We start from the raw sequence: 9,918 nt of genomic DNA on the forward strand, positions 1-9,918 counted from the left end.
TCTACCTTTAAGATCAGGCTTAAAACTGTCTTGTTTAGTAAAGCTTATAGTTAGGGCTGGCTCGGGTATGTCCTGACCCATCTCTTAGTTATGCTGCTATAGAGCTAGACTGCTGGGGGATTCCCATGATTCACTGGGCGCTCTCTCTCTATTTCTGTCTCTCTCCCCCTCTCTCTCTCGATAACTTCATGCCATTAACTTTGCATTTTTTCTCTCCTGTAGTTTGTGCTTCTCCTCTCTCTCCCTCTCTCTGTCCTCATTCTGCAGGTATCTCTGCCCCGGGAGCAGCAGGATCCAGATCCACCACTACTCATCTTTACTATTAACCACTGTTACCTGTCATTATTATTGATAACACCATTACCGACACAGCTGTTCCTGGTCTCTCTCTCTCTCTCTCTTCTCTCCCCTCTCCTCCCCCTCCCCCTCTTTCTATCTTCTCCTAAACCCAACCGGTCGAGGCAGACGGCCGCCCACCCTGAGCCCGGTTCTGTTGGAGGTTTCTTCCTGTTAAAAGGGAGTTTTTCCTCCCCCCTGTCGCCAAGCGCTTGCTCTTTGTGGGAACTGTTGGGTTTATTCTGTAACAAAGTAAGGTCTTGACCTTACCCTGTAAAGTGCCTTGAGATAATGTATATTATGATTTGGCGCTATACAAATAAAATTGAATTGAATTGAATTGAATTGATCAAGGAGCTCTGCTTGATTGACACAGTAGAAGGCTTCCTGCATTAATGAAGTGTGGTAAACATTAATCACTGGTTGACGAACAGCCTGATATACCTCAGTGATGAAGTACACTGCTGAATTCTTATGAATGACAGCCTTTTTGATTTTTCCCACTACAAGGCCATCATCATTATGACCTACAACAACAAACATGTTGCTCTTGTATGTTGTCCCTTTTACTGTCACATCATGACTAATGAGGGTATTTAGAGGATCAAAATTAAGATGAGCAACTGACTGTCTGATCTTATCATTGTAGTCTCCCACAATAAATTCAGTTCCCTTCTGTACCACAACAGATGGTGGAAACAGTGTTCCAGCACTTAGAAAAGACTGGAAAAGCTGGTGTCTTTCAGCAAGGGTTCCACAGAGGTTTTTGAAGTTGTGCAACTTTCTTGCACACTGCTTGAAATGAGTGTGCTTACTCTCAAATCTTAGTGTCCATAGACGGATGAGTGGCCCAAACTGAACAATGAGTTCTGGATAATGATTTAGGTAGTGATGCTTAGGCCTGAGTGGACGATCTGCAAAAGTCTGCATTCTGATGTGCAAATACTCATCTATCAGAACTCTTAAATATGCTACCTGTCCTGTGGAAATGGTTGGAGCACAACCCAACTCCACAATCTCTCTCAGCTGTAAGATAAGTTGCCATACCTCACTCTCTCCAGGGTTTTTTATTTTATCACCAATTAATAATGGCAACATTCTCAGGAAACATCAATTCTGAACTGCATGTCCAGAGAGTTTTCCAGCCCCAGGGTTAACCTCACAAGGTTTGTTGTTGGCATCATTACCTAGATATTTAAACTGGTTAATGCGCCAATTTAGTTCAACATAAGTAAATTCTTTTTCTTTTGAAACAAGGTAGTTGAGGTACAATGCCAAATCTGCAGAGACAATGCCCTCAAAAAGGTCATGGCCGAGACAAGGAGGTAATCCAGGCTGACAAACATGAAAATATGCCAGTTGATTGAAAATGGAGTCAAACTTAACACCACAACAGCCACTTGCTTCCACATTATGACTAGGCTGCGAGTCATAATGTTTTCATGATATGATTGTGGTGTGCGGTCAGGGTCCTTAGCCAGAGGATCTGCCTGAAATGCTTCCCGATCAATCTCACAATATCTGCAAAAATGTGAGCTCCTGCTAAAATTTTCAGTGAAGCCTCCAATGTTGTGTGAACCCAAATTGTCTCCTGCTATGGCACACAGGGTTCCCTTGTAGAGCTGGCCATCTGGCAGAGTTACTCCACTCAGCTCAAGTTCCTTCAAATCTTTCACAAGAGAGCCAAACACTAGATCCTGTCCAAAATATTTGTAGTCTTGCTCTCGACAAAGTAGCACAAGTTGCATATGATCAATATGCAACTCTCTCCATCTGGTACGCTGCTGCCACGGAGAGGGACAATAACAGACTGCAGCGTATCATCCACTCTGCTGAGAAGGTGATTGGCTGCAATCTTCCGTCCCTCCAGGACCTGTACGCCTCAAGGACTCTGAGGCGTGCAGGGAAGATTGTAGCTGACTCCTCCCACCCTGGACACAAACTCTTTGAGACACTCCCCTCTGGCAGGAGGCTGCGGTCCTTCAGGACCAAAACCTCTCGCCACAAAAATAGCTTCTTCCCATCTGCTATTAGCCTCATCAACAAGGCTAGAGAGCCCCACTGTTGCTGATCAATTGCACCAATCACCAGAAAAAATTCCTTGTATGTGAAAACATACTTGGCAATAAAACTGATTCTGATTCTGATTCTGATTCTGATATTTGATCTGTTTTAGGGCAAAATATTTGCAAGGGTCAGATATACAGACAAAATCTTGTGCTTTTTGTGCATCAGTAATCATTCTGATTACTGATGCACAAAAAGCACAAAAAGCTGCTTGTACTTGCTATGGACTCATTTAGACTTCCTTCAGTGTCATCTTTATGCTTTCTGGAGACATCAGAATCAAAATCAGAATCAGTTTTATTGCCAAGTATGTTTCCACATACAAGGAATTTGTTTTGGTGATTGGTGCAATTGGAGGTTCTTGGAGGTTCTTGTAAACAACAGGTTTACACAGTTTTAGTTTCTGCCTGTATGTGGGAATCAGGTGGACCATGACATGGTCAGAGTGGCCCAGTGCAGCCCGGGGGACGGCGTGATAAGCACCACTGATTGTGGTGTGACAGTGGTCCAGAGTGTTCCCCTCTCCGGTCGGGCAATTAACAAACTGTCTGTATTTGGGCAGTTCGTGGCTGAAGTTACCTTTGTTAAAGTCACCAAGGACAATAACTAAGGAGTCCGGGTTGGTCCGCTCCACACACAGTATCTGCTGTGGCCTGTGGTGGGATGTAAACACCGATCAGTATGACTCACGGGGGGAGTAGAAGGGCCTGCAGTTAATGATAAAAGTTTCCAGATCAGGAGAACAGTGCTGCAGGATCACCAGCCACTGTTAGCATACAAACAGATTCCTCCACCTTTCGTTTTGCCGGACAGCTCTGTGTCGCAATCCGCTCTGAAGAGTTGGAAGCCGGCCAGCTCCAGCGCAGAGTTCGGAATCGATCCACACAGCCACGTCTCTGTGAAGCACAGAACGGAAGATGAAGAAAAGTCTCTGTTTTTCTGCACCAGTAGCTGAAGTTCATCCAGTTTGTTGGGCAGTGAATGCACCTTGGAGAGAAAGATACCTGGGAGCGGTGTGCGGAGTCCGCGCCGGCGGAGGCGTTTCACTGCGAGAGCAACGGTCAGTGCACCTCTGACCAAAATGTCCAATAATTCCACAGGTGAGTCGAGAAAGGTGGAAAAAAACTTCTGGAATTGTTTCTCTGATGTTAATGAGCTCTTCTCTGGTGAAAGAGCTTCGGAAACCAAGGCAGAAAACTGAATTTATAAAGAAAATAAGGCAAAAAAGTGCGCACCTACACACCGAGGCAGCCATCCGCGGGGCCATGGCAACTGGAACAAATGGATTTTTGTCACATTGTCTGAAAGGGCAGGAGACTATCTTGCCATCAGTTATATGGCTTTTGAGGTGCGAGAGAAGACCCCGGATATCATCACACTTTGTACTACAAAAGTCTATATGACATGTTAAATCTCCTGCATTATCCAGTTTAGTTACATTCTTTACATATTTATGGCGATGAGTGTGAGAGCGAAAGGCTGAAAACTTTGAAAAAGTTCTTTCAGGGAAACCACACTTGAAAGATGCAGTGGGCAGACAACTATGAGTCCGCATGTGCCTGACATGTGCAAATGTATTCCTGCAGGTCTTACCACATATATTGCAAGTTATCATGTTTTCACTTACAGCTTCACAACAAAATAATTTCACCTACACACAATCTTTAAAATACTCTCTCAAGAAAACAAAGTAATTACACCAACAACTAGTTAACTGTTAGCTACATTTGAAGCTACTTTTTAGCTTTTTGCATCAACCTGCATAACAAGCGTCTCCCTATAAACTCCTTTAAACCATTTTATGTGAAAGAATACCGCAACAAATTGTAAAATGGAAGCTTATAGCCAACAAATCAAATGACCAAGCCAGCTTAAGCTAGCAGCGTGCTTCAACAGAAAGTTAAACTTGTCCACAGTTGCTAAATGAGTGAATGTATGCTAGCTTGCAGCACGTAATTTTGACTCAAACTTTTCACTGCGGTAAAGTTGGAAAGATATTGGCAGATTCGAACTTCCGGGATCAATAACTCTTAAGTGAAACGTTGTTAAAACACAAAACACGCATATTTTCAACCATAGTAAGATAGACAACGAGCTACAACCTAACTTTCAACAAAACGAGCCATCCTCGGAGCCACACCAATAACCGGCTGTGAGAGCAGCGCGCAGGGACCGTCTACAAAGTGCAACACCGAAAAGAAACATTACTAAAATATTCAATAACTTCACTATGATAGAGTGCAGTGTCACCAAACTCACAACACACTTCATTGACCTCCTACAGATTACACTACAACACTTGGTTTGAAAGAAATGCATTTTTCATAATTTCTAGTAATTTTTATTATGAATATTAATCAATAACTTCACTATGATAGAGTGCAGTGTCACCAAACTCACTACACACTTCATTGGCGTCCAACAGATTATACTACAATACTTTGGTTTGAAAGAAATGCATTTTTCATAATTTCTAGTTATCTTTATTATGAATATTAATCAATAACTTCACTATGATAGAGTATAGTGTCACCAAACTCACTACACACTTCATTGGCATCCTACAGATTACACTACAACACTTGGTTTGAAAGAAATGCATTTTTCATAATTTCTAGGAATTTTTATTATGAATATGAATCAATAACTTCACTATGATAGAGTATAGTGTCACCAAACTCACTACACACTTCATTGACCTCCTACAGATTACACTACAATGCTTAGTTTGAGAAATGTCTTCCTTTTTAATTGTATTAATTGTAAGATAAAGTGTAGTGGCCCCAAATTCTCCTCAAATAGCAGGATATCCCTGGTGGTCAGTCAAAATCTAGTTTTTAAAACAGTTTTACTTTGATTTATTTTAACAAAACCATATAAGAAGCTGCCCCATTTGCTGTCAGCAAACCAGAACGCTGGTTAAATTGACGTACAGATTCAAACACACAATCCATCTTATATTTACTAAACTGCATCTTCTGGATGAAAGTTTGGTTTGGGAGGCCTTCCTGTGGTCCGGAGTTGAAATGTGATTCACTCTGAACAGTTTACTCATGCCTTACAGTCTCAAATGAAAAATAATTTCAATTTTTATTACCAATGAGTGGCCATAAGACATGAACTGAGACCTGAAACTGAAAAACAACATTTTGATTATCTGTGATACAATCCAATTATATGAAAAATAACTACGGCAAAATTAACGCTCCTAGAATAGACACACACATAATGATAGAAATCCACAGTCCTATTTTTACATACAAAGTCTCCTATCTCAGGTAAGACCAACACCAAACTCACCTACAGCCTCTTTATGTAGGGTTGTTGCACAGTACACAATACCAAGGAGTATCTTTGTTTGGTGTCGTTGCCGCTGTCATTCCAAGGCACTGCATGTGAAACCATCTTGTGCAAGTTCCAAACTGAATCTACAGGGATACATTTATTAAACATATTAAGAAAATGTTACCTCTACGTAATGCATAATAGTATATAATATTTGAATACTTTAATGTTGTGTCTGGTTCTTATATTATTATTATTATAATATTATTATTATTATTACTGATTATCCACTATTCAGATTATCTATTGATGTCTAAGTCTCACCCAGACAGCATCAACAGCAGTCTTGGGCAGGTCCTCATTGCCACAGAAGGAACAGAACGCATCCTTTTAAACTGAAAAAAAGAAAATACAGGCCTTTATTACTGTTAAGTTTGTAGGAAGTGTTTGACATATCAATGTAATATTTTGAGCAATACCTGATCCTTTCAGAATTTCTTCAGCCATGTCTCTTCTTAGTTTTTGAAGAGATTTTTTTGATGCATTAATGTAAAACCTTTTTGGGATGTTTGGAAACTGTGTCACTGTCATCTTGGCCATCTGTAGAGATGGCAAAACAACACATGTACTGTGTATGATCATCTTACATAGTAAAACTACATGCTTTTTTATCATAAAGAAAACACAAGAATCACCTGCATGACAAAGATCCCACAACTGGTGACATCTTTCTGGAAGGTGTGGGTTATCTTGCCAGGCTGCCACTTGATGTTAACCCAGTCCTCCTTTCCCAGTCTGTTCCGACGCATCTTGAAATACTGTCTACAGGTTGAAAGTAAAATACATTTTTGCTTAACCTTTGCGCTTACTCTATGGCTATACAGAATGTGTGTGAAACCTATTTACTTCCCATAATCTATTTAATATTACTCAAATCTGTAGCCAGCCTTTCTGGAGTCCTCAATTCATTTGACCCTTGCAGAGGATCAACCACAAAAATGTGGTTTGAAAGGGCATGAAGATACTGTAATATGAAAAGGTATCATCATTAAACCATATACCATCTTCAAATGTGTCGTTAACAAAAACAGCAACAATAATAAAACAATAAGCTTCATCTATGTAAAACTTCAAAACTGCAGTTGACAACTTGATGCACAGTAAGCCTCTCATTGTCTGTGAGTTGATTAATTCTAAAATTTGACAAAAGTACATGAACTTTTATTAAAAGAAGATTCAACTCATAGTAATCTATGTAGATTTATTTACTTGATTATAGGTATTCATAAACCTTTATAGCAATTACAAGGTTGATAACTTTTAAATGGACAAACCATGAGCCATAAATAAATGCTGTAAAGGCACATAGTACTATAAGTAGCTTTATACTCACCACAAACTTCCAGTGCACATTTTTTATGTTGACAAATCCAATGGCTCCATTATAGTCATCAAATGTTACCTGACAGAAAACAAAGATTTCATGATGAGAATATATTACGTATTTTCCTCCACAGGACCAACCAAAAAGGTGAAGTGGCTATTGTAAATGTATTGATTAAAAGCAAGACTACTACAGTGATAACATAATAATTATTACAGTTATACTCACCTTTTTTAACCCTTGCCTTGCCATCTGCTCTCTTGTGCCATGTACAATTGCACCCACGGTGTAGTGATTCATGAGGTACAGTTGGCCAGCAGTATCCTTCGAATTGAGGATGGCTCTAATGTAACATTCTATCACCTTTTGGAGAAAATTAATCACACAAAAATATCGGTGTGTTGGTAATGGCAATGTAGAGTCTAAAGTCATATTTAAGCACATTGTTGTCAACATGTTTGAGAATGGGTCATTGATGCAATACTTTAGCTAAAGACTGGTTTGTCCGAAGTCACACTCCAGACCTTCTTTCACAACAATTAACTTGTTAAATCATTTTATGCAGCACAACACATAACATTTTCACATCATTTTTTAAAGGATTAATCCATCAACAAGTAGATTACTTTTAGATAAATCTGTGACATCAGTTCTAAATATAGCTGCGAGCAGCAATGAGGGTGCCTAGCAGCATAGCAGCGTAGCAGGTAAGCCTATGCCTGCTCAGGAAGGCGTCATGAGTCCGTACACCAAGTTTGGTATCGATACATCAATGCATCACAGCGATATGGGCTTACTTCCTACTTATAGTGCCCCCCAAAGATCAAAGGTCACCAAAATTATTGGGCTTCTCAAAGAAGTGGTCATGAGTCCACATAATAATTTTTGTGCGGCTTGGTCTGAAGATTCTATGTGTCAAGTCCCGTGGAAATCGGACAATCTGCATGACCTGAAATGCTTTTTGAAGGTTTTTGATAAAATTCAAAATGGCGGAAAATCCAATATGGTACAAATGACAGCATTGATCCAAGGATTCCAACGGTACCTCATTTGTGAAATTTGGACCAACAGGTCCACCGTTATGAAGCTGAATGCACTTCAAACTTTGACGTGTTGGTGGCGCTAGAGAGTTCAATGTACGGGCATGATAATTACTGAGGTTCACCATGGGACTGTCCTGAATACATGTGCCAAGTTTCAAAACTTTTCACCATGGCGTTCTAGGGGCTGCCATAGACTTCAATTGCAGTGGAAATTGATGAATAATAGGAAAAGCTACTAACACAATGGTTGCCTACACAGCGACGCTGTTAGGCACCCAATGACAAACTTGCCTCGCCTATGATGAGTTCATCAGGCCTCAAACTCTGAAGTTCTCTGTGCCGCAGGGTGTAATTGTGCTTATGTTCATGTAGCAGAATAAAGATTTGTTGTAGCGGCTTTTGGCTTAAGAGGATCTTTCTGTTAGATCACTTGGTAATTATTGGCCAATCACCATAAGGGGACGCACTATAAAAGCAGGTGACTCTCGGGTGCTCTTTCGTTCCTGCTGAGAGCGCACGCCTCGTTTCTGGTGCCCCTTGCTTCCGTTTTGCCGCAGATCTCCTGGCTGTTGCTTCCCGTGTTCTGAGCAATGACCTTTCTGCTGATCACCGCTGGTAATGGCTGCTGTATCAGACTAGCGCCTGCAGATTCCCTTGTCTTCCTGCGGGTGAGAGCTCACGCTGCCCGATTGGAACTGGCCTGCTGTTGGCGTTCACAGCCTTATTGGAGCGACGGCTGCTGCCGTGGCGCACACAGCAGGGATGCTGCTGCTTTGCCTCTGGCTGTTTTCCTCCGAGTAATTTGGCCTGTAATCGTTTAATGTTTGTTTTGTGTTTATTTTAACTTGGGTCCGTTTTTAAGTGTGAATGGTAAGAAATGTGATCGTGCAGGATTCTATTTTGCGATGTTCTGATTTATTGGTAATTTTGTATCTACTTTTCCATATGGTTGTTTATTTTATTGTTTGTATTATTTGTTTCAGTAATACAGCTGCCATCTAAGCAGCCTTAATCAGGTATGGTTTATGTTGTGTGAGTGCAGTCACACAGCTGTTCATTCACAAATAGCCCTGTGTAGTTTATTTTCTTATACATATGATTTGTAAGATGGGATTACTCTTCATTTCACTTTAATTTATGTATTGTTATATATGTGCTGATTTATTAATTGAATTGATCATTTAGCACTAATTAGTTTCTTTTCTTTAGTCTATTTTCTATTAGTTTACTTTCCTTTTTTTTTCTCTGGTTACACCACTGGCAGGAGGCCATTTTGAGAGCCGCTGATAACCAGTGTCAAGGTTTCAGCATTTGGCCACTGCATGGTTTATATTTTATGTTGGAAGTTGTAATCCCCTAATCATGTTTTGTTTGTTTTAGGAGCTGGGCACCTGTGGTGGTGGTGGGGCTGGTGTCCTTCTTTGGTGGTGGAGCCCTCTTTTTGTGTGCAGTGTCTTGAGTCTCCCAGTGTTGACTCCACTTGTGTGGGTGTGTATGTACGTGTGCTTTCGGGTGACTTCTGGGATCCCCCTTCTGTGGACCTACCCTACCACGAGTAAGCCCCTAAGCTCCAGTTACTTTCAGTTACCCTGCTACTGAGTGAATTGTGTTTTAATGATCATCCTTATGTTTTTAAATTGTTAATAAATATTATTGATGGATGGAACCATATCTCTGGCCTCCTGAGTAGAACACACCTGTATGCCTTTTTAAAATATCAGTATCAATTGAGGGTTCACAATTCCTTGGGTGAAATTCCCAGGGTGGCGTTGTCGGATTACCGTATTTGTTGTAATGTATAAA

At 40.6% G+C, this 9,918-nt stretch overlaps 1 long non-coding RNA gene across 1 annotated transcript; it reads right to left on the reverse strand.

The window, feature by feature from the left end:
• Nucleotides 1-2,656: 2,656 nt before the first annotated feature.
• Nucleotides 2,657-8,640, reverse strand: LOC139625120 (uncharacterized). Its single transcript, XR_011691838.1, has 4 exons — nucleotides 6,384-8,640; nucleotides 6,168-6,288; nucleotides 6,013-6,083; nucleotides 2,657-5,831 (listed from the first exon to the last, which is right to left on the reverse strand). It is a non-coding gene; the product is annotated as an uncharacterized lncRNA (long non-coding RNA).
• Nucleotides 8,641-9,918: the final 1,278 nt, after the last annotated feature.

This window comes from Trachinotus anak, unplaced genomic scaffold (assembly GCF_046630095.1).
Source record: "Trachinotus anak isolate AG129_WGS33_773 ecotype Australia unplaced genomic scaffold, CSIRO_AGI_Tana_v1 ptg000001l, whole genome shotgun sequence".
NCBI lineage: Eukaryota > Metazoa > Chordata > Actinopteri > Carangiformes > Carangidae > Trachinotus > Trachinotus anak.